Genomic DNA, 18,271 nt, shown 5'->3' on the forward strand with positions numbered 1-18,271 from the left:
TCTTCTCTGGATCAAAGGTCACCTGCCAGCGGCCACCCCACTCCTGTAGCACCTTCAGCTGCTGATTGACCTCGTCAGCAGCTCGCCCACAATAGAGAGAGAGAGAGAGAGAGAGAGAGAGAGAGAGTCATATATCATTCTTTTTATTGGCCTTTCATTGTCGAATTGGAACGACTGAAGATTACTGGGGAATTTTGTTTGATCGTGATTCGTTACACCGAGGTATTATTTCCCCGTTGTGATCGTCTTATCTTTATTATTATTATTATTATTATTATTATTATTATTATTATTATTATTACTACTACTACTATTATTACTATCGTTATCATTATCATTATTATCGTAGCCTTAACGTATAATATTTCAACCAGAACAAAAGAAAAACCTGGACTCATACCAAGAAACACTGGGCCCCTTTCATCACTGTAGCTTATTGCCTTCCACTTCCCTTCCCAGGCCGCGACGCCCGCCCCGCCACGCCGCCATGGCCTTAACCGTGTGATTCTGACCCTCCCGTAAGTTAATGTCTCCCCGAATTGTCTGAATGCCGTGTTTGATTGCCTTCAGTATTCCGAGGGTTTTAGTAAGTCACAATAACGAAAGGAAAATTGAGCCTGATAAATATTTTTAGAATGACAATTAATTTATGAGCTGTTTTTTAGCAATACATTATATCTCTTTAAAACAACTATTTAGTATTCGAGGAAATTCAATCGTTCGGTGTCGATGAATTTATATAACTTTTTAGCAGTAGATTTTATACTTTTCACACGACTATTCTTTTTCAGATAAGTGTTGCAGCAGACGGACTTGAGTGGAGTATCCTTGTCGTGCCTCCCTTCAGCCTGTGTCCAAAGGCGTCACCTGCGCAGGGAGTTGCCGAGCTTTATGTCCTGTGGCCTTGTCTGCACACTCGCCTCTTGGACACTTGTATAAAGGTAAGTAAGACAAAGGGTGAACAACCGACGACGATTTGTTTATTTTCATGTTAAACTGCACCATTTGCCATCTAACTCTCATCCTTTTTTTGTCATATAAACCGGCGTCGTGCGTTTTATTTTCATGTAAATCTGATGTAACGTACTCATGTTTTTTTCTTCCCTGCGATTACAGAGAGTACTTTTTGGTTCAAGTTCTCTCGACATGTTCAAAGCTCAGTATTTTTATTTTTATTTTTCTTCCTCTGTATTGATCATGGGGCGGCGTGCGGGTTTGTGAGGCTCTGGTTGCAGGGAAGAACGATTTGAAACGCGTCCACTGAACGGCTCCATCATAAAGCTTGCGTAGCGTCATCGGGTGTTCAGATAAAAAGAGTATACCGTAAATTTTAAAAGATATAGCAAAGCAGGAATTTGTGTGAAAGGAGTAATTAGTCTTTGTATTCGTAGAAAAGAAGTTGTTAGTAGCTGCATCTTTTGTGATGTTTCCGTGGCAACCGTTGTAGGGCGTCTGGCGAACGTCACGGCCGAGCTCTCCGGAAGCCTTGGAGCCAAAACCCGTGCGCAGAGGCTTGAGGCGGAGCGACACACTTTCCTCATTGACGTACTTCCTGGATGCTGGTAGAAAGGAGATAGAAAAAAAAATGAAAAAAGTAAACTAATTATATAGATTAAGGTATAAATGAATAGATAATTACATCGTCCTATGATTTATTCATGAGTAAAAGCTATGATAGAAAATGAAGAAACGTTTATATTTGGCCGACGTATATTTTTGGTTCATAAAATCTTCACTTGATAAATGTTGTCTGTCTGTTCGTTGTTGTAATCGCCGTTGTCTTAATCCTCCTACACCTCCTCCTCTTCATTCCATCCTTCCTTCATTCCCTTTTCCCTTCCTTCCTTCATTCCTTCCTTCCTTCCTTCCTCCCTTCCTTCCTTCTGCTCCTCCACCCATCATTTACTCCGTTGTCCTAATCCTCCTACGCCTCCTCCTCTTCCTTCCTTCATTCATTCCCTCCTCCCTTCCTTCCTTCTTTCCTTCATTTCTTACTTCCTTCCTTCCTTCCTTCCTTCTTGCTCCTCCTCCCATCATTTACTCCGTTGTCCTAATCCTCCTACGCCTCCTCCTCTTCCTTCCTTCCTTCATTCCCTCCTCCCTTCCTTCCTTTTTTCCTTCATTTCTTCATTCCTTCCTTCCATCCTTCCTCCCTCCTGCTCCTCCTTCCTTCATTTACTCCGTTGTCTTAATCCTCCTACGCCTCCTCCTCTTCCTTCCTTCCTTCATTCCCTCCTCCCTTCCTTCCTTTTTTCCTTCATTTATTCATTCCTTCCTTCCTACCTTCCGCCCTCCTGCTCCTCCTCCCTTCATTTACTCCGTTGTCTTAATCCTCCTTCACCTCCTCCTCTTCCTTCCTTCCTTCCTTCCTTCATTCCCTCCTACCTTCCTTCTTTCCTTCATTTCTTTCTTCCTTCCTTCCTTCCTTCCTTCCTTCTTGCTCCTCCTCCCTTCATTTACTCCGTTGTCCGAATCCTCCTACACCTCCTCCTCTTCCTTCCATCCTTCCTTCATTCCCTCCTCCTCTTCCTTCCTTCGTTTCTTCCTTCCTTCCTTCCTTACTTCCTCTTGGTCCTCCTCCCTTTATTTACTCCCCTCCTGATGTTTACCATATGTGTTGCCAAACGTTCAGTCATTCTCAACAAAAAAAAAAAGTTTCTCCCCGCCATGGATGCTATCGTTTTGGGATCCGTAGAGTTGGACATTTTATTCAAGGCACTTTTGTTTTTATTAAGCCTCTCGTTTTCTACACTTGCATATTATTTGCATCCATTATTGCCTTTCCTATTTGCTCGCTGTTCATGCTTTATTCAGTAGTTTGGGGTCTTTCTTGCATATCCTTTTTTTTTTTTTTTTAACAACCAAGGAGACGACTTAAGGGCAACAAAAAGAGTGTAGAAAAAAACCCCGCTACCCACGGCTCCCATTTGCATTACTTTAGCATTACCTTAAATTCGCTTTTTTTTATAATATGTTGACGGTAAATTCGCTTAAAAACTGGTTATTGAAACTATTATTTGCAATACAGTTTTTCAGAGTTCTTTCACATTCATAATTTCCAAATATCTCTTTGTTTAAGTTTATGGGATATACTTTATTTTAAATGCAGACTCTGTTCCCATGCTTCATTTTTTTTATTAATAATGTTATTTTTTCCTGACTCTCTCTCTCTCTCTCTCTCTCTCTCTCTCTCTCTCTCTCTCTCTCTCTCTCTCTCTCTCTCTCTCTCTCTCTCTCTCTCTCTCTCTCTCTCTCTACCTTACACACACACACACACACACACACACACCCTACACCCGGCACCACCTGGCTGAGTCGTCGTGAACAACCTGTATCATCACTCAGGAAGACGAGGAGGTATGGCCGTCAGTTTGTAGCCCTGGGTCGTGCTGTCGCTCTCCCAACGACTGATCCTCCCCTTACACCCCACTTCCCCACACCACCCACACCGCCATCCAACCCAAACCAACACCCACACAAGCACCCACACACACGAGCCACTCACACGAACTATCGGATGTATCCTGCCCTGCATACATACAAACTGCTGAGGCCAAGGTCAACGAGAATCTAAATTACTGCACCCTGACCGCCCTCTAGCGTGTAAGTGGTTAACTGCTGGACGCGGAACACATCAGCGAATTGTTATAGACCCAAAGACACTGCTATAGAAGGGTAAGACGATGTTGCTTTAATTTAATATGATGTACGGACACAAAGTTCCTCCTCTTGCTGGCTCAGGTTTAAGTCGTATTGTTGGACGGTTCCCAGATGGCGCTCTGCTCGATGCTCACTAGTTCGATCAGGAGGGAAGACTGCTCGCGTCCGTGACTGTGCAGCCGCCGAGAGACATTCCCTCCTGATGATTAGCACTCGAGTAAACATTACCAACGACGCATCCTGGGGAGCGAGGACGATAACAAGTGGGGTTGAAGAGGCAAATGGAGGAGAGTGCTGGTTGGTGGCAGGGGAGGTGACGGGATGGAGGGCACAGGAAGCGAGGGATTGGTTGGTGGTGGGAAAACAGTGGCCAGCGGAGGGGCTTAACTCACACAAGTGGGCGAAATGAATGCTTGAAATTTCCCCCACGATAACAGGAGGGGTTGAAGAGGCAGATGGAAGGAGAGTGGTGGTTGGTGGTAGTGGGAGGTGACTGGAAACAAGAGTGGTTGGTGGTGGGAAAACAGTGGCCAGCGGAGGTGCTTAACTCACACAAGTGGGCGAAATGAATGCTTGAAATTTCCCCCACGATAACAGGAGGGGTTGAAGAGGCAGATGGAGGGAGAGTGGTGGTTGGTGGTAGTGTGAGGTGAATGGAAACAAGGAGTGGTTGATGGTGGGAAAACAGTGGCCAGCGACGGTGCTTAACTCACACAAGTGGGTGAAATGAATGCTTGAAAATTCCCCAGCGATAACAAGTGTGGCTGGAGAGGCAAATGGAGGGATAGTGGCGGTAGTGGGAGGTGACTGGATGGAGAGGGAACTAGAGGCGAGGGAATGGTTGGTGGTGGTGTGGTGTATAATAGTGGTCAGCGACGATACTTAACTCACTGAAGTGGGCGAAATGAGTGCTTCACGATTTCCCGCGCTACATTACCGTGAAGTGCGCATCGGAAAAGTTTACTGGCAATGACGCGGAATCACTAAGCGGAGTATAACGCTCTGATGCTTGTCCTTCAGCTTCACGCAGCATTCTCCTCATTGCCGCCATTCCGGGGAGGCGAAAGCAAAACGCAGCCACGGAAAAAGGCAAAATATCAGTCACTAAAGAAAAAAAAAAGTTGGGAAGGAGGTGTAAATAAAAAAAAGGGTGAGGCCAACCAGAGAAAAATAGACGTAGGAGATCAGGAAGAAAGGCAGGGGAGGTAAGGAAGAAAAGCATAGGAGATAAGGAAAAAATAGTCTTGCAGCAGGGTGAGTGCAAGGGCGTGAATAAAGCATGGTTGATGAGGAAAGGAAAACAGAGGAGCAAGGAATAAGAAAAGCAGGAGGTGGTGAGGAAAAAAGGTGAAATTGAGAATAGAACAAACGAGGCGGCACGGGAAAAATACGACAAAAGAATAGTAAAGACAAGGCAAGGGAAAAAAAGACAAGAAATGAAGGAAGGGAAGGGAAAGAAAAATAGGATGTGACAGGGATAGGGCGAGGCAGGAGGGAAAGGCCAACAGGTAAATAAGAAAGGGGGCGGGGAGACGGCAGAAAGGAAAGGGAGGAGGAGGTGGCAAGGCAGGGTGAATGTGGGAATAAAGTGGAAGGGAAGGAAGGACAGGCAGGGTAAATGGAGAAGGGAAGATGTGAAAGGAGAGAAATGGAGAGGAGAGAAAAGCCAAATAAGGTGAATAGGAAAAGGAGAGAAAGGACAAGACAGAGTAAATAGGAGAAGAGATAGGTAGAAGAAAGGGGGTAGAAGGGGTAGAGGAAGGAGTAGAAGAGAGGGGGTGGGGGAGACAGGCAAGGTGTACCAAGGCAGGGTTTGAGGGACTGGAGGGTAGGCATATTAAATTCCTCGAACAGATAACTTTCCCAGCGACTCGGCCGATACGGTTCATTGGTGGTTTATGTTCCGGGGTTCGAATCCTGGTATCGAGCCCCGTCTGTTCTCCTTTGTAGGCCCGTGGTCGTCTTCCGCTACGATGGGCTGACTAGTTTTTTACTGTCATTCGTTTTGTGAGATGATGGCTTTTTCCTTTTCGATTTTTCCTTTCGCTTTTTTCTTTGGTCTGGCTTCTGTTTTTCCTTGATGAGAGTTTGGTTCTGTCTGTCTGTCTATCTATCTGTCTGTCTATTTATATGTCTGTCTATTTATATCTGTCTGTCAACCTGTCTTATTTTCTGACTTGGCTTTTTTTTTCTAGTGCTTTAGATCTGTTTGTCTCTCCGTTTCCATCTTTTTTTTTTTTTTTTACTGTGACGTCTCTTCTCTCGTCAGTAATTTATGTCTGTCTGTCTGTCTGTCTGTCTGTCTGTGTCTATCTATCTGTTTGTCTGTCTCTGTTTCTCTGTCACACATACAAAGCGACACTCAATCCATGCCACAAAGTATGCCTGTCCTCGCCTCACTTTTCATGCACAGATTTCTCTCCTCCGTGTTGTTCTCTCTCCCTTCCCAGCCCCCGTTCTCTCCCTCTCAAGGTCATACCAAAGAACGGTCTCGAAAACAGGCTTGTGGCGGTTGATCACGTTTTTATCTCCTGGGTAAATGACTAGCGTTTGTTGGGGTGCTCTCTTGTCTCTCTCTTGTCTCTCTCTCTCTCTCTCTCTCTCTCTCTCTCTCTCTCTCTCTCTCTCTCTCTCTCTCTCTCTCTCACTCTAATATTCCTCCTCTCTCTCTCTCTCTCTCTGTCTCTCTCTGATCTTTCTCCTCTCTCTCTCTCTCTCTCTCTCTCTCTCTCTCTCTCTCTCTCTCTCTCTCTCTCTCTCTCTCTCTCTCTCTCTCTTTTACTTTAAAAACGTCAATAAGTAAAGGACAAAAGAACTTTTCCTTTCGTCTCCACAATGGAAGTCGACGGTTCGCACACACGCACACACTACTACTACTACTACTACTACTACTACTACTACTACTACTACTTCTTCTACCTTCTACTACCACCTTTCATAACTCAGTGAACATGTAAGACGCCTACATAATCTAATGCAACAACACAGCACTTCGAACACTATGTTGATGTGTTTTTTCTTTATACTCACTACAGCGGAATAACAAGACGAGGGGGGTGGTGTGGGGGGATGGTGGAAGAGAGGGAGGGAGGGAGAAGGAGAAGGATGGGGAGAGGGAGAGGAAGCATGGCGTGTAGGCGTGGAGTGGGCAGAGATTTATCTTACCCCGCGGGGCGTGTCTGAATTAACGAACTAAGGCGAGTAATTGGCAACAGCGTAATGGAGATATTAGCATATTACCTCCACTAATATATACTGACGGCGGAACTTTGTGGAGAGCTGGTTCATTATCACGCACTTAGGCGAACATATGGACATGATGGTATAGATAGATAGATAGATAGATAGATAGATAGATAGAGATAGATAGATAGAGAGAGAGAGAGAGAGAGAGAGAGAGAGAGAGAGAGAGAGAGAGAGAGAGAGAGAGAGAGAGAGAGAGAGAGAGAGAGAGAGAGAGAGAGAGAGAGAATACGTACTCAAAACAAACAGATGTGGATAAGAGAAAGACACACAGGCAGACAAAGAGACACACAGACAGAAAGACACACAGGCAAACAGACAGACACAGAAACAGACATACAGATAGACGATAAAAGATACAGATGACAAAGAAACACCAACAAAAGATACTGACACAGAAAAGGAAGCGATAAAAAAAAGTTGTACAGACAGACACAGAGGCAGACAAAGACAGACGTGGAAAGATACAGATAGAGAAAAACCCGACGAAAAATACTGACAAAGAAAAAAAAAAGCAATAAAGTCTGCCCTAAAAACGCTGAAACTCATGGAAGGACAGCCCGGAAAAGGAGCATCGAAGGGGAGGGTAGGGAAGGGGCAAGGATGTGGAATGGGGATCAGGAGTTTTTAAAGGGGTTGGGGCGGTGGGGTGGAGATCAGGAGGAACACACGGGAGACAGTCAAGAGACAAGCGAATCCCTCTCCGTCTTCTTTATTAATCTCTTAAGGAGAGATACGAGGCTGGCGGAGAGGCGGAGGTGAAGGAATGAAAAGGGGAGGAAGGAGACCAAAGACGGGGCTCAGGAGACTGGAAATATATAGTGAATGAGAGAGAGAGAGAGAGAGAGAGAGAGAGAGAGAGAGAGAGAGAGAGAGAGAGAGAGAGAGAGAGAGAGAGAGAGAGAGAGAGAGAGAGAGAGAGAGAGAGAGAGAGAGAGAGAGAGAGAGAGAGAGAGAGAGAGAGAGAGAGAGAGAGAGAGAGAGAATGGGGGGTGGATGGGGGGGGGTGGAGAGAGAAACTACATGTATAAATAAACCGTAGCCTTTATGGCCAACACTTTATAGGTGGTCCGTCCGTAAGCCTCGCCGGCGGGTGAATAAATCAACCATTACGCCGTATGAGCACCGCCTAATGGCTGCCCGACGTGCCGCTGTGGCTGGCGGGCACTGCTTCACGGCGCCCTCCACTTGTGGCGCGCGGCAGCCTCGGGTCACACATCAACGGTGCCTACAGGACGGAAAAGCACACGAGAACCTGTACTGACCAGCTAGGTATTTTGTTTACCAGTAAAAAAAAAATGTATTCAAGTGTGTATTAAAATTTCGAAAGTGATACGTAATTGAAACTATGTACCTACCACATCATAAGTCTTCACATGTTCTGAAACTCTTGTGTAGTCCTTTTTTATTATTATTTTTGTAGAAGCAGCACTTTCCCAAGAAAAATAACTCTTATTCAGTAAACTTTTCTTTATAAGATCATACTTGGCACGGAAGGGAGTCGCTTCAGGCCATGAATACAGAACAGTGCCCGGTGCCATAAAATATTTATCGAATTCAGAAATTTGAAAATTTCATCGGCACATGAAAGGATAGTGAAGTGTTTCCATGGAATAGCAATGTGTTTATTATTGCTGGTAGGCAGAAAAGACATCTCAGCCTCTGGTATTTCAACGTTACGCTGTCCGGTTAAGTTGCTTAGGGAAATGAAGCGGTTCTGTGTACTGCATCACGAACAGCCTGGACGCAATGATCATACATCCACGTCCGTCATTTTATGCTCATATATCTCGGTTACGGTCTCCATTTGAGGCAAGGAAATCTGCTGACCCAGATTGCATTTTCCATTTGTCAGATCACGCCACTCCTATATCGAGGTCACGAAGACGCTCATCTTGCATATTTCTGTATCATAAATTACAAATTTCTCAGCACCACCACAAATTCTCAATAAATTTACTGAGAGCAATATCAGTTTCTTTAGAGTCAAGGTTTATTCATATGTACGAGTCTCGTGTGCACGGCATGTCTGGGCGTGATAATCTTGTGGGCCATCCATGCCTCCCTCCACGTGATGACGCGTCTTCCAGGAACAAAAAGGAAACGTACACAGTTTGGAAAAAGGAAATATTTACTGCCCCAGAGGTAAATATAAAAAATACGCCGGATATGTACCTGCTGGTCGAGGGGACGCTTTGAAGGGACCGAACGTCTTACTGCCCCCAGGCCGAGAGGAGAAGACATGGGAGTTTGGTGTGTCTCTGTGTCTCCATAGCCCTGTTAGTCTGTCTGTCTGTCTCTCTCTCTCTCTCTCTCTCTCTCTCTCTCTCTCTCTCTCTCTCTCTCTCTCTCTCTTGTTCTCTCTTGTTTTTCCGTTCTCTCTTTTGCTCTTGCTCTCGCCCTCGCTTCCCTAGCTCTCCCCCTCTCACTCAGACTCTCCCACCTCCCGCTCACGCTCTCCCCCTCTGGCTCACGCTCTCCCCCTCTGGCTCAGGCTCTCCCCCTCTGGCTCAGGCTCTCCCCCTCTCTCCACAATAACGCGTCACATATCATTCTCAGCAGCAGCAGTAAGGGCACGGAGAACAAGGTTAAAAATGTAATTGCACCTCGTAAACTGCCTCCATTACAGAGCAAGAGACGTCTTCCCTACTTTTACCTTTAATATCTCCCAAACTCTGTCAGCCGTTGTCTCACTAACACACACACACACACACACACACACACACACACACACACACACACACACACACGCAAGAGGATTAGGATTACATGAACGTGTTTGTGATGAAAAAAGGTAAGGGAGAGAGAAGTAGGTGAGGTAGGGAGGAGAGCATTGCTGAAGGAAGAAAAGGTAGGCAAGGTGAGAGAGAGGGAGAGTGAAGAGAGTTGGGAGGGAGGACGTGAGGGAGGAAGGTAAGGGAGGAGTGGGTGAGGCAGAGAAGGAAAGAAGAAAGGAACGCTGAAGGGAGAAAAGGTAGGGAAGGGGAAAGAGGTTAGATAGGAGAGAGAAGGGAGAGAAAAGTGTTAGGAAGGAAGGTAAGGGAGGAGTGAGTGAGGCAGGGAATTTAGGCAAGACGAAAGGTAAGCTGGGAATGAGAGAGAGTGGAGAGGGAGGACGGTGAGGGAGGAAGGGAGTGCGTGAGGCAGGAAGGGAAGAAATGCTTTAGGAAGGAAAGGTGGGCAAGGCGAGAGAGGGAGGGAGAGGAGAGATGAAGTGCGGAAGGTCATGAAGCACTTAAGAACATGATGAAGCAGCTCGCCGGACATAAAACAGGTGGAAACACGTCGTATGTCTTGGCCAGTAGATTTCTCTCGCATAAAGGAAGACTCGGGAAGCGTTTCTCAGCGGCGCGGCAACCCTCGGACCCAACAAAACAGCCGTGCATTGCCCTTCCTTGCCCTTCACACTTATTGAGTTGTTTTTTACAAAGCCAGAGTCAGATGTTAAAGACCTTAACGTTTCCACATAAAGTGAATCTGCTGTATTAGTTTTTCTTCGCAGCAGGGTTTAATGCTTTGATTGATGAAATGAAAATGATAAAAAGGACGAGAAAAAAATGGCGATCTACATAGATAGATAGAGATAGATGGACAGATTGGTAAATATATAGATAGATGGATGGATAGAAAGATTGAGTGTATGAATGTATTTGTAACAATGTCAATGTGTATACAGATAGATAGATATAGATATAGACAAAAAGACAGAAAGAAAATTATTACGTTGGTAAGGAGGGATGGAGTGAATATAAGAGTTGTGTATTCAAATACGAATATGAATACTTCAAATTCTAACGAATGCAAATATGAATTCGAATACACTGAAATAGTTTTAATTCAAATACAAATACGAATATTTCTTTAGCGTATTCATGAATGCAATCATGAATACTTTTCATTGAAACAGACCTTGACGTAACTGGGTACAGAACTGTTCTAAAGTTATGCAACAGTAAAATGAGCTCATAACCCTGAACTATACACGGCGATGACACGCCCGCCAGGAGACTGGAGTTGTAAGGAACAACGGCTGTTATTTCTGATGATAAATTTTGATGTATTTGTCAAATTAATCGCAGAATACGAGTACTTTTCCCTTGTATTTGAATACGAATGAGATGTTTGATTTATATAAATAATTATTCGAATACGAATACGAATACACCTAAATACGGTATTCTTATGTATTTGAATACGAATACCTAATACGAATATTCCATCCCTGGTAAGGATATTAATGCGCATGATCGTGCATGAATAGCGGAGGAAGAGGATAAGAGGCAGGCAGTAAGCCGGCCTGTCACACCAACAAACACAGCCGCCAGGGAAGTGAGTGACGTCAAGGTGAGGGTGACGGATTTAATTTCACGCCCACTACTAGAAGAGTAATCTGATGAAAAAGTTTGCCCGTAAAGACCTCCGGGACGTCAGACGCAGCGCAGCGCCAAAACACTCTTCAGGGGAGGAAATTAACAACTCCCACCTAACGGCGCCATAAAGCCATCAGAGTGTATGAACCAAACCTTTTCTGGGACGCACGGGATGAAATATTCCGAAAATTTTACCCTGCTTGCTCCTAGACATATTTAATTAAGCGGTTTGAAGCAAAAGGATCTCTGATGAAAAGCTCATAATCAATAAAATGTGAAAAGACACTTGAGGATAAAGAAAATAATGTCTTCGGCTATGTACATTTAGGGGTAAATTTCAGCATAACTATAGTGAGCTTTACGGGTTAGATATATAAAATTTTACGTGTATCTGTTCTTAAAGCCTTGATATCTGCTTTTATTCTGGGGAAACAGTACAAGCGCAAATGAGTAATAACCGGTTTCTCGAAAAAAGAGTACGGTTGATGAGAGTTATGAATAATACGGATCAAGTGTGGAAAGACTCAATCCTCAGCGAAGGTTACGAGTTAGCAACCACAAAGAACTATTCAATGCTCCACGTTTCCAGTCTGTGTGGTGATAATCTCTTGCAGTTATTTACACCCAGTGAGGAGATGAGGTGTGGTTAACAGTACCAGAAAATAAACAACTGGGAGGCGTCAAAAATATTTAAAAACGAACAGAGCAGAACACAGTACGGTATAAAATATTTGTTCACCCCACGTTGACTGAGGCGGCGGCTTGTCATAATATTTGATAGCAGACTAGGAAACACCAGCATGAAAAGAAAAGTTTTGTGTGAACCGGAACCATATGAAAAAGCTGCAAAGGAAACACTCCAAAAAATGTACCCTCTGAAAATTGTTCGTTTCCCAAAAAAAAAAAAAAAAAAAAAAAAAAAAAACTTTGCCACTCTGTTTCTTGTACTCGAAAGTCAGCAAATATTTTTAAAAGAATATAATAAATTGAAGAGACCACACACACACACACACACACACACACACACACTGTCCACCATAATCCCGCTACCATTCAGTCATCCTTTATAAGTAAATCACTGCGGCTTTCAGTGACGCCCAATCATGAGTGAATAAAGAAGTCGTACTCTTGCACCGGATGAGGACGAAGCCGAACAGGATCACACGTTGCTTTATATGGTGTACGAACAAAGAAATAAAAATAGATCTGTGCGTGTGCGTGTGCGTGTGTGTGTGTATGTGTGTGTGTGTGTGTGTGTGTGTGTGTGTGTGTGTGTGTGTGTGTGTGTGTGTGTGTGTGCTTTTTTTTTTTAACTAAACAAGAACAAGGAAAAAATATGGTGTGGCTGAAGTCTCTAAAGTTTCGCATGCGTCTCAATTCATCCTGACCCAACACAAAAACTCCACATACACTTTTTGAGGCAACACACAACAGGGAAAAGGAAAAAGAAAAGAATGAAAACAAAGAAAACACACAAACACAACTGAAAAAAAGAAATACAGTGATGAGACAAGATAACACGGAACTTTGATTTTTTCCTCTCTCTCTTGTTCCAGTTCCCTTTTTTAATAAGTTCGTAAAACACTCGATTAGAAACCCGCGCACGTACTAATGACACTCCATTGAGAGGCGGAGGGAAAAGGGGGAGGGATGAAAAGAGAGGGGAGAGGGAAGGGGAGAGATATATGGGGACTTAAAGCCGAGGGGATGGAAAGGCAGGGAAGGGTAGAGACGGAGGGCAAAGAAAAAAGGGAGAAGGAAGGGATAGAAGGAGAGGGGAGAAGGAAGATAAGCAAGGAGGGGAAGTAAATGTAAGGGAAGAAGAAGCAAACAGGGAGAAAATATGGCGTGTAAAGATTGTAAGATAAAGGAATGGAGAGAGAGAGAGAGAGAGAGAGAGAGAGAGAGAGAGAGAATGTTTAACTCATTTTATATTAAGTTATCAGTATCAAAAAGTCCTTGTGATCTAAAAAAATATGAAAATTAGCGAGAGAGAAAACTTATAATTGCATTTTATTTAGTGCGTGTGTGTATGTGTTTACCTAACTGTCGATTTATCTGTCTGTCTGTCTGTCTCAAACTCGCACACACGCACACACCCAGTCACTCACTCACAACCGAGCTCACACCCACTCACCCACCTACATACACCTACCTATCTCTCCCTCCCCCTCCACACACACACTGAGAGGGAACATCACACACGCCCGAGGAGGGAAGAAGACGCAGGCCACGAAACACACTATTAAAGGTGAACCTGGACTCGAGTAACGCCGCAAGTTTTCTTTTTCCAGATCCCATCATAACAAGGGGAAAGAACGAGAGTGAGAGCGAGAGAGAGGGTTGGGGTGGGTGGTAGAGGGGGAAAACTGTGACAAGGAGGAGTGAGGGATGAACGTGTAAAGTTTTCTCATTATCAGGAACACACGCCTCACGCTCTAAGTCGAGGAGCTCCCTGCCTGGCGCTCGTCGGGGCACTACAGGCACGTGTCCCTCGTTATGCTGGCTGTGGGCACCTCGCGCGGCCACTCACCACCACGCGGCTCTACACACCCACAAAAGCGTCAGTCCACAAGAGTCACTGGGCTCCACGGGTCAGGCCGGAAGGTACTTGTTTAAACTGCTGAATCTAGTCACAAAGTTTAGAGAATTTAACTTTTTACTACCTCCGCAGGGACTGAGATACAAGGTCACACAGGTACATGAATTCAGGGTGATATAAACGCTGATTTAAAGGTGACATCAGCAATTATATGAATAGTACGCATTCGATGTTTTCTACTCAACAATGGCTGTTAAAAAGGAGCCCTTTTGCATAGGAATAAAATAATGAACTCGATATTTTTCACTCAACAAAGGATACTAAAAATGACTCCTATTGAATGGTTTCTTTTAGCTGTATATAGGTTACGGGTTGGCCAGAAGGCATTACACTCCATATTCTCAGACGCTTTTGCCTTTCACATCAACTCTATCCAAAAGCCAAAATGGAAACTAGTCGGTTTTTCATGAGTGTTTCTTTCACATTCATGGTACAGAAGCTGGGTCAGTCTACCACTAGAGTCGTAAAGTACACATGGAAATGACCAAACCTCCTACGAAAGCCTTTTTAATGTGTGCTTGGGCGCCAAAATCTTTAATATGGCAATACAACTCTCCCTATCCCTTCCCAAGACACCACGTCACTTCTGTTTCCCGAGGTCACCGGAACGAGGTCACGACACAGCAGTCTATAAGGGTCAAGGCTTCGTTTTGGGTCCGCCATTAGAAGCACAGTTGGCACGGGGGACGCTTAAGGCTAATGACGCAGAAACAGAAATACTGAACCCTATTCCCTTGTCAAGTTAGTGTTTTCTGTCTGTCTGGCTGCCTTGTCGTGCTCCTCCGTCTGCGTTACCTAGGCTGCCAGTGTTCATCGGGGTCTCCTGGGTGTGGGGCTGGACTGCGGTAAGGATGTGGGGAGACTTTCTTGCTTTTTTTCTTGGGGGGGGGGGGGGGGCGAAGGAAACGGTCAAGTGTGGTGGGGCTTCAGTGAGTGCGTGGGGCGAGTGCGGTGCCGTGGGTGTGTGGGTGTGAAGCGAGGAGATTGTCTTGGGTCTTTCTTGGGTGTGATGGAGGGTAGAGGAGTTTTTTTTTTTTTTTTACAGCACACAGAGCAACTCAAGGGCAACAAAAAGAAGATGTATATAAAAAAAAGCCCGCTAACTGTTGCTCTCATAAAGTGATAAATATAGAGTGGCCAAAAGGGAGGTCATGTGATGTGTGGTGGGGCTTCGAACGGAGTGTGTGGGGCGTGCCTCGTGCCGTGTGTGTGTGTGTGGGCAGGAGATTATCTTGGGTCTTTCTGGGAGTGATGGGGGGTGAAGGAGAGAGTGATGTGTGGTGAGGCTTTGAACGGAGTGTGGGGTGTGTCTGGTGCCGTGGGTGTGTGGGACTGTGGGTGTGTGGGGAGGTGATTATCTTGAGTCTTTCTTGGGAGTGATGGGGGGTGAAGGAGAGGGTGTGGCGGGGCTTCGAGGGGTGTGTGGGGCGTGACTGGTGCCGTGAGTGAGTGGGGAGAAGAAAGTCTTGTGCCGGAGGGTTTCGTGGGCGTGTGGAGAAGAGACGAATCCGTGCTGGCGGGGCTTCGTGGGGAGGATATGATTTTTAGGGTTAAATTGCAGACACACCGAGGTTGATCAGTAATTCAAGTTGCCATTAAGAGTTTTAGATTAAGTGTCCGATCCGAAATTATATATTTTTTGTATCTCGTCCCTCTTCTATTTCCATGTGTGCCTCCCCCTCGCTCTCTGATTGGTTGCACAAGTTTAATTACATAGCAAATATATGCATTTGTATTTGTAATGAAAATAGAGGAGAAAAAACTTTAATGAAAGCAATCAGAGTTTTAACAGGAACGAAAATTTTATGAAGAAAACGTCGTGTGCATTGATTTCCTGCTGATTAGTTACATTCGCGAGGAGGCATAAAAAGAAATCCTCAAAGAACAAGAAATAATGCGTGAAAATAATGTTCTTGACACACACACACACACACACACACACACACACACACACACACACACACACACACACACACGCGCGCACACACACACACACACACACACACACAGTTACAAAAAATACGGTCGCACGCGTTTGTGAGAAAGATTTTTACTACTATCAGGAAAATGTCTTTCTAAACCATTTTTTTCTCGGTTTTCATTGTAGCATTGAAGTGCTCCCCTGTTTGTACATTCCATATTCTTATTTTGTCACTAGGAATTTCAGTTTTGAATTAATATTAACTTTCTTCGTAGCTGAGTTTCATTAGTCCCGAGTGTTCAATTGTTTCCGCAGTCTTTTTTTCCTTAGCACCTGCAAGAGTAACACAATGGTGAAAGCTCTATCACGAAACACTGCCATGGATGTTTTGGAAGTGCTCATTTTTAGGACTCCTGGCTTGAATATATTAAGTAAATCCCTCTAATCCTTTTGTCGTGTTGTTTCCTCTGCCTCTCTTTCATAGTCATTTTCTACACATTTTCCTTTGTTTCCTCTTAACCAACATGCTTCCTACAGTTTTTTTTTTTCGAGCTCTTTGTCTGCTCTCTCCTGCCGTGAAGGTGAGAGATAACGCCGGGACAAAGGGGGGCGCAAAAGTTATTTAGCGTCGTAAACACGTTCCACAAATCACACAGAAAACTCGAGGTGTCGCGGTTTCTTCTCCACTCTCTTCATTGCCTCACCCACGCCGCCTCCCCGCTGGCAGCCTATTGTGTCTTAATCACCCTCTCAGCCGGACCAGCCACCTCACTCTTCACCCGAACGCACACGCAGTTTTGCCATCCTCGACCATCACGCCTTCTACCCATAATCCACCTCTCTATCCCTGTCCCCTTCACTTACACACCCCAAACCCCATCACCCAATCCCCATCTCCTTTTTTCAGATTCCCTCAAGATTAGGATCCCAAAAGAGCCAAGCTAGAATATTAAAGAAAAAGCCTCAGCGTATCTCAAAATGAAACCCTCACCCTTTAAAAATGTGTATGGCCTGTGCTGCGTGAAAAAGTACGAAATGAAGTCTTGGCCGGAGGGAGAAGCGGCAACGGAAAGGAAATATAAGATAGGAGGAAAGGGAGGGAGAGAGATACCGTAAGTGAGGAGGGAGGGAGGAGAGGATGAGGTGGTGGAGAGGTGGAGGGACAAAGAGAGGAGTCAGACGGGAGGAGTGAGAGGGGGTGAGTGAGGGAAGGAGGGGCGGAGGGACAAAGGGAGGAGTCAGACGGGAGGAGTGAGAGGGGGTGAGTGAGGGAAGGAGGGGTGACGGGACAAAGGGAGGAGTCAGACGGGAGGAGTGAGAGGGGGTGAGTGAGGGAAGGAGGGGCGGAGGGGTGGAGGAAGAGGAAGGCGGGAGAAAATAAGTTCAAAAATATCTCCGCTGAGAATTTAAAGCGAAAACGTGGGTCGTCGCGGCGCAGAGTAATCCCGGGAGGGGAGTTACTTTTTTTTTCTGGGGGGGAAGGAAGTCATGGTGTGTGTGTGTGTGTGTGTGTGTGTGTGTGTGTGTGTGTGTGTGTGTGTGTGTGTTCAGGGCACTATATGAATTCTACAACATCAGACAGGCAGAATATGATATAGGAGATACTATATCAAGGTAAAACATTAGTTATAAATAAAAAATATACAAAACTAACTCTCTCTCTATCTATCTATCTATCTATCTATCTATCCTAAAATCGTATTCACATTCACTTCTGTCACGAAACACACACACACACACACACACACACACACACACACACACACACACACACACACACACACCTCCCCCCTTCCTCCCACACACATTCCTCCCCCACACACACTCACACCATCGCTTCAAACAAAGACCCATCATTCCATCAACCACTGGCTCACAAAGCTGCAATCTTACCTATCCAATTTTCGTATCCTCGACCACGCGCTGCCACACACCTTTCATCTCTATTTGGCTCACGCACGCGGCAACGGAGACACTTCGAGCTGCAGGACCAGTGTGATGGGACCATGTCGGGGCCCTGTTGTTTGGGACACGAAACTATCATTATCCTTGTTTTATTCGACTTTCTGAATCAAGCGTCACTTTTAGCTCCGACTGACACGAGACGGTGAAGGTTCCGGAAAGAGAGAGACGTGGCCTTCATGATGTGTTCGTTCTGGTGGCCATGACTTTCGTGTTTCTCTTAGTACCTGATTGTTGTACTCTACGTTGAATTCTTTGGGGCTTTTCTGTAACAGTTTGAATTTACTTGTTACTGCGTTTATTTCTTAATTCTTATCTTTATACTGTACTAAATGAGTGGATAAAAGTGAAGTAAGAAATCTAGTCTCAGCCAAATTCTGATGTTGGTTATGTTCACACCACCGTATAAAGCCAAGTGTATTGTCTCTCACCCAAATGAAAGTGCAACGTTGTCAGTGGCGCTCAGATTAAAAAAAAAAAGTATGCAAACCTTGTTGTTTTGGACTCGGCCTC

The 18,271-nt window shown here is 44.9% G+C and overlaps 1 long non-coding RNA gene across 1 annotated transcript in view; it reads right to left on the bottom strand.

The window, feature by feature from the left end:
- Nucleotides 1–663: 663 nt before the first annotated feature.
- Nucleotides 664–18,271, bottom strand: part of LOC126993521 (uncharacterized) — a 113,023-nt gene continuing 95,415 nt past the window's right edge. Inside the window, exon 3 of the long non-coding RNA XR_007747869.1 lies at nucleotides 664–1,559. This is a non-coding gene — a long non-coding RNA (uncharacterized LOC126993521). The remainder of the gene's footprint in view (nucleotides 1,560–18,271) is intronic.

Source organism: Eriocheir sinensis, unplaced genomic scaffold (genome assembly GCF_024679095.1).
Source record: "Eriocheir sinensis breed Jianghai 21 unplaced genomic scaffold, ASM2467909v1 Scaffold627, whole genome shotgun sequence".
Lineage (NCBI taxonomy): Eukaryota > Metazoa > Arthropoda > Malacostraca > Decapoda > Varunidae > Eriocheir > Eriocheir sinensis.